The sequence below is a fragment of the Oryctolagus cuniculus genome, chromosome 2 (genome assembly GCF_051225735.1).
Source record: "Oryctolagus cuniculus isolate XC-2025 breed Fujian yellow rabbit chromosome 2, ASM5122573v1, whole genome shotgun sequence".
In the NCBI taxonomy this organism is placed as follows: Eukaryota; Metazoa; Chordata; class Mammalia; order Lagomorpha; family Leporidae; genus Oryctolagus; species Oryctolagus cuniculus.
This window is the reverse complement of record NC_142868.1, coordinates 157,888,164-157,908,134: the sequence shown is the minus strand read 5'-3', so window position 1 is coordinate 157,908,134 and position 19,971 is coordinate 157,888,164. Positions and strand designations below refer to the sequence as shown.

The 19,971-nt window shown below is 38.7% G+C and overlaps 1 protein-coding gene and 1 pseudogene across 29 annotated transcripts in view; one reads left to right on the top strand and one right to left on the bottom strand.

The window, feature by feature from the left end:
- The window catches only part of NRXN1 (neurexin 1), a 1,235,416-nt gene that overhangs the window by 209,222 nt on the left and 1,006,223 nt on the right, over positions 1–19,971 (bottom strand). The gene's annotated exons all lie outside the window — the stretch shown is intronic.
- On the top strand, positions 10,976–11,557 carry LOC103347729 (rRNA-processing protein FCF1 homolog pseudogene; annotated as a pseudogene).

Here is a 19,971-nt window from a genome sequence, read left to right as displayed (position 1 = left end):
ATACATAATATAGCATATATATAATTTTTCAATAAAAGGGTGCAGATATTTTCAGAATTTTTGTCATGACTGTTTTTTGTCTGATCTGGTTAGACAAGAAAATAAGAACTGAAGTAGATATGTACTGAATGGTTCTCAGGCCATATCCTGCTGCTTTCTTATTGAAAACTGAGGACCAAAAAACAATAAACATCTGTTAGATTTATGGAAGATCTTTCAGTTAGCAAAATCCCCAAAATGTTGTGCAAAATAACAAGTTTTGAATTTCAAAATTATTAGGAGTGCCCATGAAAACCCTTTAGCCCAGAGATAAGAAGAATGAGTAATAAGACAGCTAGGAGGAGTCTTCCATACCCTGTCCCTCAACCCATAATTTAAATACAGGTATAAACTCTGAATAAGCAATACAAGCATTGCTGTGCCGCATACATTTAAGCTTGAAAGGTAGAGGCAATGTTTGAAAATATGTTTTTAATAAAGCACCTAATACTGAATAGACAAACACCAAAGTCAAGATGGATTGTAAGAGCAAGTATTAAATGATTATACCTTCTTCCAAAAATCATTTCTTGCTGTGTGGCTCAAAAAAGAATATTCTGCTTTAGAAAGTATTTTAAGCAATAGACTAGTGTGTATGTATTCACACAACCACCAGAAGAGTTTCAATGGGTACTTCTCACCGATTCAGTGAGCCAAATCATAAAGCCTCAGGCTGTCAGGGAAAAAAAATTTACTGTAAATTTTGAAAAGAACGTGACAAAAATGTATGATATATTTTCAGCATTTCTAGTGTGAAAAGCAACAGTTTTGGCCCATGGCTTCTATTGCGAAGAAGGTTAATGTAATTACTTTTTATGTTATTGTCTAGGCTCTATGACATTGGCAGGGTGTTTATTAAATGTCTTCACTGGAAATAAACTAAATAGAGACCTAGGTGTTCTTTTTTTCTACTGTAAGAGCTACGTCCACTTCCAAAAGAACAGGATTGTGGCATAGCAAATGAACACAAAGGTAAAGGTGTTTATAAGACAATGCAGAAGTCTTAATGCTTAAAAGAATATGTCCTGCTCTATGTAAATACTCAAAAACAGGATTATATAGGGCAGGGGATACTCACAGGTTCATGTGCTTGTGAGTCCCCTGAGGATCTTGTTAAAATGCAGATTTTAACTCAGTCGCTCTGAGGTAGGACAGAGTCTGCATTTCTCACAAGCTCCCAGATGATTCTGGAGCTGCCAGGCTGTGGTTCACACCTTAAGGACTAAGGTTATGATGTATAAAGAAGTTTCATGGATAGAATCAATCTTCTCAAGAAAGCTTTAAATAATTTGATTTAAATTATATGGATGGTCTACCTACCACAGCTTCCTAAAATCATAGCCTTGGCATGTTGAATATTTTTGGGGGCAAAAAATAGAATAGCAATTTGACTATGGCATTCGAATTGATGTGCTTTTTTTTTAGATGGGAGAAAAAATATTAGTGAAAGAGTATTTCTCCTAAGTGAAATTTTCCTTTCTCTAGCATTTACTAGTAGCACAATAGAGAGTATAGCTATGTGTTGAACAGCTGAGCTATTCATCTCAAGAAATTTGAGGGTCTTCATGGGTTTAGAGGCTACTGGGGCAGTCAGACCTTCAGAGTGTGCATCTACCATCAGCAGCACAGAGATGTAATCTGTAGGTCAAACATCAGTCACAGCATTCTTCTAATATGAATCCAGAATACACAGTAATTCACCAATAGGAAACAATGTTTTGCACAAAAGTCAGAATTTAAAGCCAGGCCCATTTTTGTTTAGGAAAGACTGTATCTCAAAGGGCACAACACTTGTGTGTTAATCTATTAGCTTTTAACCTATCCTTAGTCTCAGGAATTCCTGACAAGCTTTAGATTGCCATCTGTCAGTATGATTAAAACAGATGCCCCATGTCTCTGTGAAATGGAGAATTTTGTGCTCCTCACCTGATCTAATCTTGTCACAGACTAATTTGAAAATTAACTATGCAAACTGAATCTCAAATAGCCACTGCATCATTTTGCATTTAGTTTATGTTGGTCAGAAAGCCTAAATATTATGCATTTCTGGAAGCCTGGTTGTCCTGAAAAAAAAAATTTTAAGAAAAGGATACACACCATTCTAATTTACTCATTGTTCTTGGCTTGCTCTATATACTCCTTAAGGGAAATACTTTAGAGCCTTCTTGTATTTGAAAATGGTAAGCAGAGGTCACAATTAAGGATTGATGGAAATCCTTCTGAAAAACCCTGTTCTTTCATCCGAGCTTTCTTTGGCATGTCTAAAGCCCACTGGCAAGGATTAGGGAGATGCAAAACCTTACTGTAAACAGAGAAAGGTTCAAAGAGAAGGTTCATTTAAAAAGAAAGTATTTTAAATGTAACATGTAAAAAATATCTCTTCCAGAGTTAGTGGAAAATACAGTAAAACAGAGTAATCCTAGCTCAAGAGATTTTGTTTAAAAATCCCAATTCAGCTAACAAGGCAAAAGGAACTACATCTAGAGATGGATATAAAGCCTTTTGGTTCTCCTATCAATCTGTGTGACTGCCACCTAACCAATCTTATAGTGTCATATTTGTATTTCAATTTTTCTGTCACTCATTTTTCAACTACTATTGAAAAAGAATGATCCAAAAAAGCATTCCCACAAGTATTACAAAAAAGTTATTTTGTGGGTTTGTTTAAAAAAATATTCCTCTATGGTTTTCATTCAAGGCATAAAGATATCTGTGACCTAATCTTCTGGACTCCATCATTCTTGAGCAGTGGTTAATATATTCTTCTCTTATTGTTGATCAAGAAGTCAATAATGAAGAGACAAATGAAGGAATTGGGCCATCTTCTACTGCTATCTCAGGCCATAGCAGAGAGTTGGATCAGAAGAGGAGCAGCCAGGACTAAAACCAGTGCCCATATGGGATGTGGGCACTTCAGTCCAGGGCTTTAACCCACTGCACCACAACACCGGCCCCGATTTGTAAAGTGCTTTCAAAGAGAATATATGTAAGATACAGGCAAATCTTATCCATAGGATTAAGAGTCAAAGGGATCATATAAACAAGACTAGTGTCTGCTAATACTAACTGATAGAATTAAAAAGAGAACGATTAAACATGGGAAGCAGGATATACAGCAGACTCATAGAATGGCAGATGTCCTAAATAGCACTCTGGCCTCAGAATCAGCCCTTAAGGCATTCGGATCTGGCTAAAAAGCCCATGAGAGTTTCACAGGCATGGAAAGCCAAAACACTCTGGCAAAAACAAACAAACAAAAAACAAACACCCAAATGAAAGATCTCTGTGAGTGAGATCCCAGCAGAAAGAATGGGGCCATCAAAGAAGGAGGTACCTTTCTCTAAAGGGAGGAGAGAACTTCCACTTTGACTATGACCTTGTCTAAATAAGATCGAAGTTGGCGAACTCAAAAGGCTTCCATAGCCTTGGGAACTCATGACAAGAGCTCAGGGTGATTACTGATGCCATAAATAAGACTGTCAATTGTAAAGTCAACAACAGGAGTCACTGTGAACTTACTCCCCATGTAGGTTCTCTGTCCTTAATGTGTTGTTCAATGTGAATTAATGCTCTAACTAATACTCAAACAGTACTTTATACTTTGTGTGTCTTTGTGGGTACAAACTGCTGAAATCTTTACTTTATACTAAATTGATCTTCTGTATATAAATGAATCTTGATGTGAATGGAATGGGAGAGGGAGCAGGAGATGGATGGTTAAGGGTGGGAGGGACGTTATGGGGGGAAAAAGCCATTGTAATTCAAAAGCTGTACTTTGGGAATTTATATTTATTAAATAAAGTTAAAATAAAAAATGAATAAAATCTTAAAAATAACTATATAAAAAAGGGGGGAAAAGATACAGGCAAATAGCACTAAAATCTCAAAATTTAACAGACGGAGGGGTGGGGAGAGTAACTATCTAGCTTAGCTATTAAGATGCCCACATCCCACATCAAGATGCCTTGATTTGAATCTTGGCTCCCACTCCTGACTCCAGCTTTCTGCTCCCGTATACCCTGAGAGGCAGCAGAGATGGCTCCAGTAACTGAACTCCTGTCACCTACATGGGAAATCTAGATTGAATCCTCATCTCCTACATTTGACTATCATGGTCATTGAAGACATCTGGGAAGCACAGAAAATTGGACCTCTCTCTGACTTTGTCTCTTTTCTCTCTCTCTCCCAATCATATAAATTAACTCAAAAAATTAAATATGTGCTAGTACATGCATCTTTATAAAATTTGGTTAGAGAACTGTGGAAAATGTCCATGGACATAAATACCTATACATACACATATGCAGATGTTCTTCCATCCCATGCATACACATGCATGCACACATGCTAGGGCAGAATGTGAACCCTAGGACCAGGAACTACGTATTAGCATGCTATTCCTCATGTTAAATTAAAGTACAAATGTGAGAGGAGTCAGGTCAGCAGACAGGTTGGTTCCAGTACAAATGAGGGAAGGGAACTCTCTGAGATGGTGCAAAAAAATTCTTCTTCCATATGAGACAAAGAACTGAGGTAACCTTTCTCTGCTGCCATTTCATCCATAACACAAACATCTTTCCTAGTGGTTTAAACGTAGACATATAGCTCATTAAAATAGCTAACTTTTTAATAAAGCCATTCAATTTAGTGACTTGTTAATAATATTTATTCTCAGGTTTCCTTAAATATTGTTCCTTTTTGGAATTTACTATTGTACAGACTCAAGGTAAGTCTTGAAAAATGTGTCTTCTGATATATTATTACCCATAAGCTCTCATACATTCCATCCTCACTGTAGCAACCACTGAAGTTGGTTTCCATGAGGGCATTTGAGGGAAACAGGGAGTGACCGAGCGATCATTTGTTCAGATTCACTGACTAAAATGAAGCTCTGATTAATTGACGAAATCTGAACTTAGAGGGTGATAATAGTAACAGCTGATACTATTCATTAATCATAACCAGTATGCCAGTGTTTGTTTCAGTACTTATTTATCTTACCTTATTTAATCCTAACAACCTTTTAAAAAGGCAGCATCATAAAAACAGATAATGAAGCTAAGGTACAGAAACTTAGGAAAGAATACTCAGCTAATCAGTGGTAGAACAGAGTTTTTAAATCTTTTTTGTTTTATTTGAAAGTATCTCTATGCAGGACATTGTATTGCTCACTATAAAAGCCTCTTAATCAGTAAAGCATAAGGAAAGGCACAAGAGGAGGGGTACAGACTATGATCCTTTTGATTAAGATAGAAGAAAACATCCTAGTGCTTTGTTATAAAGGCTTGGAGAGAATGATGCATTGATGTACTGAAAGCAAATCTAAAAAAAATGGTACAAAAAAGAAATTTTCTAAAGATTGCCAAAGGTCAATCAATCTGTGGGTTACACATAGCGTGAAATGAAACAGCATTCCACAGGAATGGAGAAAGACATAGTATAACAACAACATCTGCCAAGGCAATTTCTTCAGAGAATCTTCTCATGAACACAAGTCTTTGGAGAGAAAGTGGTACAGTCACTGAATTTCACAAAAAAGGGGAAAAAAAAGTCTCTTTAATGTTAACATATTCAGAACACAACTAAAGACAGTCCTTCAACTCTAGACAGCCAAACTGCACTAGAGCAGACACACATGCTGTTTAAACAACCCTTCAAAAAATTCCATTTGTTTACCAAAATCTATTCACACCTGCGGAGAAGCACCTCTCTTTACTTATCGGAAAGTGACAATGAATCCAAAGTCCCTTCTCTTCTGTTACCAGAGGTGATAATGGAGAAGCTCCGATCCCCACCAGAAGCTCCGATGCCTTCCCAGTGCGACTGAGAGCAAAGGCTCATTTTTCTAAGTGGAAATCCTTCCCTGAGGAGTTGCACTAATGAGGTCCACAGCAATGCTTGACACTTGACAACTCTAATTATCTCAGAGTGATTGGCAAGAAGTTCTCTTTACGGTGGCCTGTTCTCAAGAGATCACCCAAATGAACTGCAATCCCTTCCCCACTTCCATGTTCACAACACCTGGGGCTTTGTTCTTCGTGTTTGGCTGTTGTGAAGACACTCTGATCTCATCTGACATGACCTGCCCAAGTGGAAGAAGCAGGCACAGAAACACCTCGCAGCAGACTGCCTGTTCCAATGTGTTTGCAGAGACTTTCCCAGCTCTCAGAGGTAGCAACCACGAAGAGTTTCCTTGTGAAATGTTTTCTTTCCAAAATGGAAATGTTTTTTCCAAATACCCATTAAATTATTAAGTAATCTGGCCCCCTTTTTTTATTATTTGACAGGCAGAGTTAGAGAGAGAGACAGAAAGGTTTTCCTTCCATTGGTTCACCCCCTAAATGGCCGTTACGGCTGGCACGTTGCAGGTGCCTCCTCCTGGTCTCCCATGAGGGTGCAGGGCCCAAGCACTAGGGCCATCCTCCACTGCCTTCCCAGACCACAGCAGAGATATGGACTGGAAGAGGAGCAACCGGGACTAGAACCCGGCGCCCACATGGGATGCCAGCACTGCAGGCGGAGGATTAACCAAGTGAACCATGGTGCCAGCCCCAAGGCCTTTTTTTTTTAAAGATTTATTTATTTGAAAAGCAGAGTTAGAGAGACAGAGAGATCTTCCATTCACTGGTTTACTCCCCAGATGGCCACCATGGCCAGAGCCAGACCAAGCAGAAGCCAAGAACAAGGAGTGTCATCTTGTTCTCCCACATGGGTGCAAGGGCCCACATACTTGGGTCATCTTCCACTGCTTTTTCCAGGTCATTAGCAAGAAACTGGATCAGAAGTGGAGCAGCTGGGACAGGAACTGACACCCATATGGGATGCCAGCATGCCAGGCAGCAGCTTTACCCACTAAGCCACAACACTGCCTCCCTGGCCTATTTACATGACTGCTAGGCTTGAATTCAAGTTTTAAATGAATTCATTTATTCACTCATTTGCTCAACACATCTATTAAGAGTCTTCTGCATGTCAGATGTCAGGCCATCTTTCATTAAATCTTTCCTGAGCAAGTAAGCTCAGAACAATTATTTCTTCCTTTGTTTTCAAAAAAAAGATAGTAAATTTTAATAGTGCTCTATTGATTATTAATGTTTCTTAAAATATAAATCATTTTATTTTAAACTGATTTTTAACAGTTTATTGCAAAATAGCTTTAAAGTTACAAAATAAAAAGTGTGAGGTAGCAATGCATGAAGTTCCCACATACCACTCAGCCCACTTCCCTAACATCTCATATTATTACCACTGTCACAATTAATAAACCACAACCAGCTTTGCCTATTTTTTGTACAAAATCCTTTTATCCCTCTCAACCTGGCCAGCCTTTAGTAGTCAATTTTCTATGATTAAAATGAGGTTTTCTTTTTGGTTATTTTTAAATTTTAGCTCCTGCTAAAATTTCTCTATCTGGCTCATTTTATTCAACATGATATCCTCCAGTTTCATCCATTCTGCTGCAAATGACAGGACTGTATTCTTTTTAAAGGTGAATACTATTCCATTGTGTATATATACCACATGTCTTTATCCATTCATCTGATGACAGGCACCCTGGTTGATATTTTGACTATTGTGATGAATCATTAGCCATGTAAAATGCCTGCTTGTAGTCCATGAAGATGAGAACTAAGTATTGATATTGATGATTCCTGTTGATCTTAATAGTAATATTGAATGGACTTTTCCTAAATATGTTCTGTATTCATAGTAACCAGAGCTTGTCTTGGACAGGCAATCAAAACTTAAGAGTTCCATTCCAAAGGTGTATGTGTGTGTGTAAACACACACACACACACACACTGACTAGACTCTATTGACTAGAACTCTAAACATCATTTTTTTTTTTTTTTTGACAGGCAGAGTGGACAGTGAGAGAGAGAGACAGAGAGAAAGGTCTTCCTTTGCCGTTGGTTCACCCTCCAATGGCTGCCGCGGCCGGCGCACCGCGCTGATCCGATGGCAGGAGCCAGGTGCTTCTCCTGGTCTCCCATGGGGTGCAGGGCCCAAGCACCTGGGCCATCCTCCATTGCACTCCCTGGCCACAGCAGAGAGCTGGCACGGAAGAGGGGCAACTGGGACAGAATCCAGCGTCCCGACCGGGACTAGAACCTGCTGTGCCGGCGCTGCAAGGTGGAGGATTAGCCTAGTGAGCCGCGGCGCCGGCTCTGAACATCATTTTTAATATACCTTTTTCATTTTTATATACTTTGTTATTTCAGAATAGATTATAGGTGACTTTTGCAGGAAGCCCATTTTTTCCTTTTGTTAATACATGGAACCAGACCCAACAGTAGAAGCATAAATCTTTAATGCATCCAGTTTGGTGATTATGACAAATGCACACAGATATGTAACCACCATGGCAGCAAGATATAAAATATTTCCATCAACATGCAAAGTTCCGCTGTGCCCTGTTGTGATCAATATATTCCTTCACCCTAGGAACTAATAACGCTTCATTAGATTTTACTCCCTGTAGTTTTTGTCTTTTCCAGAATTTCTTACAAGTGGAGTCATACATCTTATTATTTAAAAAATTATTTCATAGGCAAACATGTACCAAATGAAACAAAGTATTTGAAATATATCTTTCCCGTCCACTAATACAACTTTGGTCGTAGGATAGTCCTCAAGGACTTCAGCATGATCTTTTGCTATGAACTCAGCACCTAGAGATCTTTAGCATATGTGAGTTTGTACAACCATTGATTCCTAACTCATTATACATTAATCAAATTTATTTTTGAAGTAAAAATCAGAACTCCTTTGCTCTGATTACACATGCATATACGTATAGACCAATACAAACATTCCTATTTTGAAACTGTACTTATTCCTTTATAGTCTGAATGATCCACACAGTCCCAGAAACTGTAACTGTCTTATAATCAATTTCTGATTTATTGAACATGTGGCAGTCACATGAGCTTTCAAGTTACACCATGATCCTCAGCACTCCTAACTTTCAGTAGTAGTATCTGAATATAAAATGAGTAGACTTCAATAAAATCTAAATCACCTTTTTTTTTTTTTAAATTTCAAGCTATCTTAGTAGCACAGAATTGTATTTCCAGAGATTTCTCACTGATGGAGCCTTTAAGCATATAAGATTATACATCTGGCCTTGTACCCAAAACAGGGGCTGACAGGACATGAAATCCTGGGGATAACAGGGATATAGCTATTTCTTTTTCAAGACATTTTATCTAACTGAGCTGGAAACTGAGGAGACAGATGAAACTGGGACAACTCAGTGGCAAGAGAGCAAAGAAAAATTATGTATCTGTCCATAAAACATATTAACTAAGATTCTGGCTTTAATATTAATATTTTCTGTTACAGTTAAGCTTTAAAGTTAATGAAATTCTCATTTGTATGCTGAATATGCAACATGAATATCAAGTTGCAGATGGGATGAAAATTAGCAATAAGAAAATGAAAGAAAATAAATGAAAAATTCCGATAGAGTTTAACACACACATAGACCCACATTCATAACAGGATAATATGAAGAACATGAGTATCTTTTGGAGGTTACCTTCTTGAAGGAGTTCAAACTATTCATCATTCTACTGCACTTTTCTGTGGTATAACCTAACTAGGATTTTTCTGTTTTAGACAAAAGGTAGCTTTTTGTTTCGGAAGAGTATGAGTGACCTGTTTACTGTATTAGGAAATAGGCTATTTTATTCAAGAGACCATAGGAACAGAACAAAGCCAAAGAACAATAGCAAAGAAAGGAAAATCATAGTCTTAGGAATAAAAACGTATTCCATACATGTAGGCACTTAGAGTAACTATTAAAGCGGTGCCAATAGGCCAGATTTTAAGCATACTCCCTTTTCAGCATACAATTTTAGTACAGAAATTGACATATTGAGCATGCAACACCATTAGAACATTGATCTTCCTGCTGCAGATGTTTGACTGACCTTGAATAAATGTCAGGAAAAACATCTTTCCTGTGCTTTTTTTCTGACTATAATTCACCTTCCTTCATATTTAACTGTTTCTTCATCATTTATAACCTGTGCTCTGTTTAAGTGGTAGGTATAGGTGCAATACAGCAGATAAAAGAAAAATCATAATGTTATAACTAAATATAAGGAGATATTTATTGAACAAAATGGGACTGTTGATACAACTGATAGAGTAATATCTCTTGTAGAGTCCCAGAAAATTCAATTTTTTGAGAAGCAACTAAGATACAATGAAAACAAAAATAGGAGGTGAATAATTTTCCAACTTTGGAGTCAGTATATTTTGTTAATAGGTATTCATTCTAGCTTACATCAGAAAATACGTGAAGCAAATGAAGATCAATTTTCTTTTTTTTTTTCTTTTCTACAAGAGGGCATCTCATTAACATTAATAGAAACTATGTTCACAAAAAGTCATTAACATTAATGGAAACTATGCATAGAAAAAGCCCTAGATTGGTTTACGGTCTTAAAGGAACTTCTGCATTTCTGTCTACCCAAAAAGACAGTATGGAAGGATACTAAATCAAATTTTTGCCTCAGCTCTTTAAATTATATATTTCATTAAATTCTATTTATTAAATCCTAAGTTGACTAGCACAAGAAAATTCAAGCTGCAATAATATTTACTCTCCCAATAAACCAGGAGCTTTCACAAACCATGTGTCTTACTGAAAGTCACTGGGCAAGTTATATGACCGTGGTTCTCTTGAGCATCCCCTTTGTGTATGCAATTAGGCTATCTTCCAGGAGCTGAAATGATTAGCAGTAAATATAAATTTAATAGCTCTGCTTTGCAGTTCTCTAGTCACTCTTGGTTCCACCATCCACTGGGGAGATAAGATGAATGAGAGCCAATCAACTGAACACAGGACAATAAAGGAAGCTGAACTAAAAGGTAGGGGAACTTTTAAAAGCCAAGATAAATGCTGGAACAAGAGTGTGGCAAGAGCATGAGGAAGCAAAAGAAAGCAAAGAAGCACACAACCATGAAGCAAATGCTTAGTCTAAGAGATCAAAGCCTTAAAGAAAAGGATAGCTTAAAACCGAAAAAGAAGGAAAAGAAAGAGTCCAGTGCGCTGAAAGACAAGTCTCCCAGCACCCTTCCTACTTATTCTTCCAATATAATACTCAACTTGGCCTACCTTACCACATCCTGTCTAATACCAGCTTTATCAACTTTTCTACTAAAACCAAACTGGACTTAATAAATCAGTAATGGGTTGTCTGTATGTCAGGGGTATTCCTGATTGTGTAACAGCAGACACTGAGAAATTGAGGTAGAAGTATTAAAAGTTGTTAAGGATTGCCAAGGATCCAAGATTTGAATGATTACCATGCACACACAAAGGAATCTATCGGGATGACTGTTTAGTACAGAGAATGACTCAGCAAAAGTGTCCCACTGTGCCACAGTTGACCAGGATCTTAAATGAAGAATTCTGAAGATCCCTGGAGTTCCTATTGCATACATTTCTAACCACAGATACAACATCGAATGGATGCCAGATGATTATGGAGCCCCTCGGTTCTAATTCTTCCAAGACACAGTTTCCTGGCCATCCTTTAACCAACTTTGACTAATCATGCTATAGCATGAATTATTATTCTCTACATACTTTTGCTGTATTACGAACTGAGTATAATTAAATACACTCACTTACTTTATGCTGACTGGGAAAAAAGGGCAAGATAAAACAAAAAATAAGTCAAATAAAACACATTCTTTATTTAATACTTAATTCACCTGTGTGCCAAAACACTGTTCTAATTTTTATTTTATTCAAGGTATATAAATATCATCTATTTCATGTATACAGATTTAAGAACTTCCCACCCTACCCTTCTTCCTGCCCACACTCCCACCCTTCTTCCTCCTTCATCTCCTAATTCCTCTCTTAATTTTTACAATGATTTACTTTCAGTTTACTTTATGCTCAGCTTTTTTCTTTTTCTTCTTACTATTTGTTGAACTCTTTACTTAGTGTAGAGTTAATCTTACAATTTTTTTTTTCAAAGCATTGCTGAATCATATGTGACTTAAAATTTTTTAACCTGATGAAAATATTGCTTTAAAAATATAGAGCGTTTTTGTAACTTGGAAGGGGTTTGTAAAACATATTTGTATTTCAAATCTAATTCTGCCTAGCTATTCAAGTTCCTCAGAGATGGGCTTTTTAAAAATTTACCAAAATCTTCTCAATTTTTTTCATATCATCATCAGAGTTCCATGGAAAACTGGCAAAAGTATTGGTTTAAGATGTGCTCTCTTGTATATTTTTTACAATGCATTTCAGCACTTTTCCCCTAATACAGGGGACACAAGATCTGGGACATAGCAAAGACATGGAGTCTTATGATTACTATATGTAATGATGGAGTCAATAAAATACAGAAAGTTGTTATACTTTGTTTTTGATCCCATAAGAAACAGCCCGTAAGTCTTAAGGGAAACAAAATTTATTTCTTTATTTATTTGAAAGACAGAGTTACAGAGAGAGAAGGTAAGATAGATCTTCCATCCACTGGTTCACTACCCAAATGGCCACCAAAGCTGGGGTTGGACCAGGCTGAAACCAGGAGCCTGGGCCTCCAGCCATGTCTCCCACTTGGGTGGCAGGGGTCAAAGTATGTGGACCATCTTCCAGTATTTTCCCAAGTGCATGAGCAAGGAGGTGAACTGAAAGTGGAGCAGGCACGCCTTAACTTGTGCCCATATAGGATGCAGGTGTCACAGGTGATGGCTTAACCCAATGAACCACATCATCAGCTACAGTCTGTAAGTTTTAAAGCACACAACTTATCCCATCACATGTACTCTATGTATAATAAAGGAAATATAAACTAAGAATCGAAAACAAAAGCGAAAAAGGATCAGGGAAAAGAAGTCTTCAGCTTAATCTGATGACATAGGGCTTTTAAAGACTTCCTCCCAGGGAGCATCAAGCAAACATGAGACTCACAGAAACGACTTCCCTGACTTTCCTCTGTGAAACGTTCACTGTTTCCTGTGACTTTGCTCATTTCGCCGTGCATTTCTTCCTCCATCACTATTCCACCTGTAACATGCCTGAAAGACTGATTACTTGTGTAAGAGGAATAAACGAATGCCATGGAGCAAAATCAATCTCATTCTGATTACTGAGTGGCTATCTGACGTCCAAAAAGTGTATCCCAGAATACTAGAGACTGTTTAAAGCCAAACGTTCTTAATAAGCACAGCATTTGAAAAAATGAATATAGTTTTCAGCAACTGCAAGCCCAGTTGAGGCAAATTAATTTCTGAAGTTATAAAATGCCAAGGAAACCCTGTTATTTTCCTGTTCTCTTAGCTGATTACCACAGGAAATTCAACAAGCAAGCAACATGATCATACCTGAATACTTCAGTTTTATCATATTTATTTGAGTAAAGAAGCATTTTTCTCTTGACGTCCAAATGATACAAAACTAAGGGGAATCAAAATTAGCTTTCTTTGTTCAAAACTCCTATTATCTTTGCTTGAATACTTGGATATGGTTCTGACTACATCACATTCTCTCATGAAAACGAGACATGGGAGTCAGTGCTGTGGCATAGCAGGTAAAGCCTCTGCCTACAGTGCCACATCCCATATGGGAGCCAGTTCGATTCCCAGTTGCTCCACTTTTGATCAGCTCTCTGCTATGTCCTGGGAAAACAGAAGATGATCCAAGTGCTTGAACCCCTGCACCCTCATGGGAAATGAAGAGGAAGCACCTGGCTCCTGGCTTTGGATTGGCCCAGCTCTGGCTGTTGTGGACAACTGGGGAGTGAACCAGTGGATGGAAGTTTTTTCTCTCTGTCTATGTCTCTCTCTCTCTCTCTCTCTCTGGAACTCTTTCAAATAAATAAATAAATCAAAAAACATAAAAAGAAAATGGGACATAATTTAGTGAAGTAAGCTGCTGAGAAGTCTATTGACCAATTTCCTCTAGAATATAATTAAAAAGGGTAACATTTCCCCACACACACAAAATAAGATTGTAGAAAATTCAATTTAAATTTGCACAGGAATATTGGTTTAAAATAAAATAATTATCCAATTTCCATAAAAGAAGGAGCACTAATAATTTAAATAAACAATATTTTGATTGAATGACATGGTAAGTTTCATAAACCAAGGGAGTAGCTGCCATAAGGCAGTTTTTTTGAGGATTCAGGGACTTGGAATCTTGGCCAATTCTTTTCCAGATATAATGACTAATAATAGTCAATAAAATATTTTAATGATAAAGTCCAAATTCATTTAAATTGATAAAAGCCAAATGTATTTAACTTAAAAGTGTCTTTATTGGTACCATATTAAGAAAATATTATTCCTTTTTGAAACCATGTCCAGGCAATCACTCAGGCACCTTTGAAAGCCATTTTAATTTTTGCAGGACTCTGATTGTTTGGAAGCAAATCTTCAGTGGGCTAAAGTGAGATATTTCCCAAAACATATTCCATGGTGTCATGGTCTGAATGTGATTTGGTCCCCAAACTCATGCTCGTCTTTAAAATCTAAAGTCATAATGTTACCAAGGGGGTGAAGATTAATCCAATTACAGTTTAGCAGATGGGCTTAGAGGCTGTTCTTAGGTCACTGGAGGAGTGCCCACTCAACAGTTGAACCTCATGAGAAGATTGCTATAAAAAAGCCTGAGTGGGGCCTAGGATCTCTCTGTTGTTTCCTAACTTACCATGTGATCTTCCCTTTTATGTATTCTGCCAAAAACCCTTACCAGTGGACAAACCCATGTGGTTGCCTGGTCTCGGCCTTGAATCTCCAAAACTGTAAGGTAGATACCTCCTTTCTGTTTGTAAAATTAGTTGCCTTGGGTATTTTGCTGTATTAACAAAAAGCTGACTAAAACACTCATTTGAGTTGAAGAGCTGCAAACATGTCCATTATTGATGTTCAGGAGAATGGCATTCACACAACCCTTTCTTCACTTAATCAATCACTAGTATCTGTTGGCAGCATCCCGAGAGGCTAGTGTTTCAAGGCCTATCCCCACATTTGAATACCACTAACACAACCTTACTGCTTTACTCTGTCATTGTGAATAATGAATTAGAGTTTTTCTGTGTAAATTTCTATCTTCAAGAAAAAACCAGGCTCATTCTCGGAATCTCTCCTGAAGCCTAGGGTGGAACGAGCTACACCCACTCAGTCTGGGAGGTGCAGCTGTCAGGAAGGCGGGCAAGACTCTTCCACAGGACAAAGACCTTGCCTCGGCCGTCTCTGGGCTCTCTAGAGTGCTCTGCAGAGGACTGACAGTGAGTTCAGTGCACGCTTCTGCAATAAGGCAGGAATAGTGCTCTGCTGCCACTTACAGGGCAGGGCAGCTTCCATCTTCAGAGCACCTTAACACTTTAACTCAGCTATTTACATTTTGCTGATGGGTAAACAGCAGGAGAGGGTGAACGGGCTGTTAAAGGCCAGAGAGAGGAAACCCTGCCTGCCAGGAATAGAAACTTCACTGACTACTGCTCCCATGTCCATTGATTTTTTTTTTTTTTTCAAGAAAAAAAGGGACAAATGTGTCCCAGTGAAGGCCATGTAGGTGGTCGTTATTCTGCTGTCAGGACAAGCCAGTAGCTGCTAAACAAATATACTATGGTACACCATATTCTATGGTCCCAACAACTTTAGAAACAGGAAAGAACAAGCAGTTATTTCTACTAAAGTTTAGGTGAATATGTGTTTATGTGTTTCTCAAAAAGTTTTTTTTTTTTTTTATTTGACACGTAGAGTTATAGACAGTGAGAGAGAGACAGAGAGAAAAAGGTCTTCCAACTGTTGGTTCACTCCCCAAATGGCTGCTAAGGCCAGTGATGCGCCGATGCGAAGCCAGGAGCCAGGTGCTTCTCCTGGTCTCCCATGCAGGTGCAGGGCTCAAGGACTTGGGCCATCCTCCACTGCACTCCCGGGCCACAGCAGAGAGCTGGCCTGGAAGAGGGGCAACCAGGACTAGAACCTGGCACTCATATGGGATGTCGGAGCTGCAGGCGGAGGATTAACCATGTGAGCCATGGTGCCAGCCCCTGTCAAAAAGTTTTGATACACATTGTGATATAGAATTACCTCTTCCTGTCTACAAGTGTACAACTTTCAGGTGCCATGTGCCATTTATGCAGGAATTGAAATACACTTGACCTAAAGCTTATTTTGCTCTTGAAAAGTGTGCTCATTAGAAACCAAATGCCATAGCAACAACGTAATTTCAGTATATATTAAGACAATTTAAAAATCTATAGGGGCTGATGCTGCGGTGAGTGAAGCTGCCACCTGCATTGCTGGCATCCCATATGGGCACTGGTTTGAGTCCCTGCTGCTCTATTTCCAATCCAGCTCTCGGCTCTGGCCGAGGAAAGCAGTAGAAGATGGCCCAAGTGCTTAGACTCCCACACCTGCATGGAAGACCCGGAATAAGCACCTGGCTCCTGGCTTCGGATCAGCCCAATTTCCACTGTTGCAAGCATTTGGGGAGTGAATCAGCGAATGGAAGAGCTCTCTCTCTGCCTCTGCCTCTCTTTAACTCTGCCTTTCAAAATAAATAAATATTTTAAAAAATCCTATAGATCCCTATAGCAAATTAAAGTACACATGGACATCCAAGTGTGTACAACATTCTACTTCATGTGAGACAGCTTATGTCTACTTTGTGAGACAGCTTATGTCCCCAAACTCTTACTTTGTAAAAAATAAAAATGTCTTATTTTGCTGTGTGAATCGGGGCAAGAGGGGATGAGATTCCTTGGTCACATATTGCTTTAGCAATCAGTTGTGTTTCCCTCTATTCCTTAAAGACCTTTTACTTTCTAGTGTAGCATCCTAGAAAGAAAAAAAAAAGCGATGAATATGTCTAGTTTATATATATCCTGTAATAAAGTATGAAAAACAGTCCAGCTAAGAAAGCATTCTATGTAAGTTCTAAATATTTGGCTTTGTAGACTTTTCAGCTTGCCATCTGTTCTCTACTTTGCTAAAATCTATGCAGTTAGGACATAAGGGATGTCTTCCTTTTACTCCCCAAGCATCACTAAATGAGATTAAAAGGAGATTTTTTTTTTATCCAGCTAACGACATTTGTTGTGAGTATAGCACTTTACTTGCCTTGAGAGTGATATATCTTTTAAGATGTGTTTATGTATTTAAATAACAGAGCAATGAAGAGAGAGGGAGACACACACAGACACACACACACACACACACACACACACAGACTGAGAAGAGAGAGAGAGAGGAAGAGAGAGAGAGGTCTTCTATACACTGGTTCACTCTCCCAAATGGTTGCAACAGCTGGGTCTGGGCCAGGCCAAGGCCAAGAACCAGGGACTCTATCCTTGTCTGCTATATGGTTGGTGGGGCCTAAGTACTTGGGCCATTTTCCCTTTCTTTTCAGGCATGTTAACAAGAAGCTGGATCAGAAAGCACAGAGGGAGACTGAAACCAGCATTAGGATATGAGGTGTGGGAGTTGCAAGCTGTGACTTAAACTGCTGCACCACAATGCTGGCCCTGAGAATAGATATCTTAGAAAGTGGGAGGTAAAAGTTAAAGGGAGCTTGTGAGGTTGTGGGCAACTAAGGCCAAGAATGTAGGTACCCAGTGACCAGGCGTCAGATGAAGGGAACAGAGGATGTTGTTTGGAGATATACTAGACAGCAAATCCTCACACAGCTAGACTTTTTGAATTTACAGGAACCTAAACACGCAGTGTCTCTTGTGTGGTCTGATGTAAAGAACAAGTGCCTGAAGCAAGTACTGGGTCAGGGTTGAGCTGAGGTCCACAGGTTAAACAGCTGGGCTGGGAATCGGTCTAATTACTGACAAGTGATCAGTCAAACTGAAGAAGAACTCTATAGAGAAAGTAATACAAGAACATTTGTTAGATCAAAGCAACCACTAAGAATTCGCCAGGGGAAATGTGTTAATAATTTGAGTGGGATAAGTATGTCACACCTAAACCACACCCATATCTCCACTAGCCTTCATGGGACCACACGGACACTTCTCTAGGTTTACACGGACCCTTAGAATTCCTGACAATTCTCAGATTCTGATCCAAGGATACAATTCAAGAAAAGAGTTAATAAATAAGTTTATGCCCTGAAAAAAGAAAAGTAATGTTGCAGATAAGGGAAGAAGAAAACCTCTGTTCTCAGCAGGGTAACACTTTATGGGACACTCATAACTACATAAATACTCAAAAAGTCACAGGCTGGCCTGTGCCACGGCTCACTAGGCTAACCCTCAGCCTGCGGCACCGGCACCCCGGGTTCTAGTCCCGGTCAGGGCACCGGATTCTGTCCTGGTTGCTCCTCTTCCAGTCCAGCTCTCTGCTGTGGCCCAGGAGGGCAATGGAGGATGGCCCAAGTGCTTGGGTCCTGCACCCGCATGGGAGACCAGGAGAAGCACCTGGCTTCTGGCTTCGGATAGGCACAGCGCGCTGGCCATAGTGGCCATTTGGGGGTGAACCAATGGAAAAAAGGAAGACCTTTCTCTCCGTCTCGCTCTCTGTCAAAAAAAAAAAAAAAAAAAGTCACAGGCTTCGAGTGCATGAGGGGTCTCAGTTATCGTCTGGACTATTACATGCTATTAATGCTATTAATTATTTTCTCAAATCACACATTTAACCGGCAAATAGGAAATTAGAAAGCATCTTTTTGCTTGTGTCTAGAACTCCTTTTTAATATGGAAACCTCCAATGAAGTACAATGACTAATAAGAGTTAATTAGGACTAGGTACAGCTGTGATCTTGTCTAAAGCCCTGGAGCAGATGCATCTCATTCACTTGCTTGGTTACTTGAACATAACTAAATGTGATTCAAACAAACATATTTCCTGGGATGAAAATTTTATGGATATGGAAACCTCACACTTTCAAAGGAAAGAACTCGAATGTTGTGCAAGGTTACCAGTCAGAGTCAAGTAATATAGCAAAGGAAAAATATCTTGTGTGGTCTGATGTAAATTTAGAGCTATAGATGCCATTTGAAAAGCAACAACAACGGTTTTGAGGAACAGTAGCTAAAGCTAATGAAAAGTGGAGTGAAGGACAAGAACTCTACTCTTACCACATTGTGAATAGAAATCATGGCCATCATTAAAGGAATGCCGCAGAACCCTTTCTAGGAAGATTCCAGGCAGCGGATAACTGAAGGAAATTTCTTTACAAAGTCTGTGTCTTGTCATCGAATGGGTTCTACAGCATGCAATGCAAGTCACTTGCAAAATTCTACTAGGGACACCCTTATCATGCTTTGGAAAGGCATTTGATAAATGTGTTGAATTTCAGCATGCAAATCAAAAGTACATTTCAGTAGAAGAAAAGCTGTAGACTTAAGCAGATTCCCAGTCCCATCCCAAATGTTAAGTACTGACACCCAGCCTCAAAATCATTACCTCTTTCTTTTTCTGCTTCCCCATTACAAATTCAGAAATATTTCCATCTCAAGTCTTCTAGATGTAAATGTTACTTATTGAAGTCTAATTTTTTGACATGTAAAAACTCAGGCTCAGGTTACACATTTTGTGGTATTGTCATTGATGAAAACTTCTAATGACATTAGAAAACCTTTAACAATATACCTGGCATGTAATTGCTTAAAACATGAACAGAAATGGATGTCTGTAATATATTCTTAAAAATCGTAGCAGACAGATAGCAGTCCATACCTCTATTACTTCTTTCCCTTTCTCTCCTGTTAGATCAATTCAGTGTTTCAGACATTTATTACATTACAGAACATAATGTGGGCTTTCTACACAGCTTCTCTGTGCAATCCCAAAGTGCTATTAACAACTTCAGGGCAACAGAAAGCAAGTTTGCCATTATTTCTGATTAGACTGAATTATTAGGGATAAGTAGATGATTATCTTTGTTTAATAGATGTTTACTGAGGTAATCTACATGGAAAATGATGAAATAAACCAGAA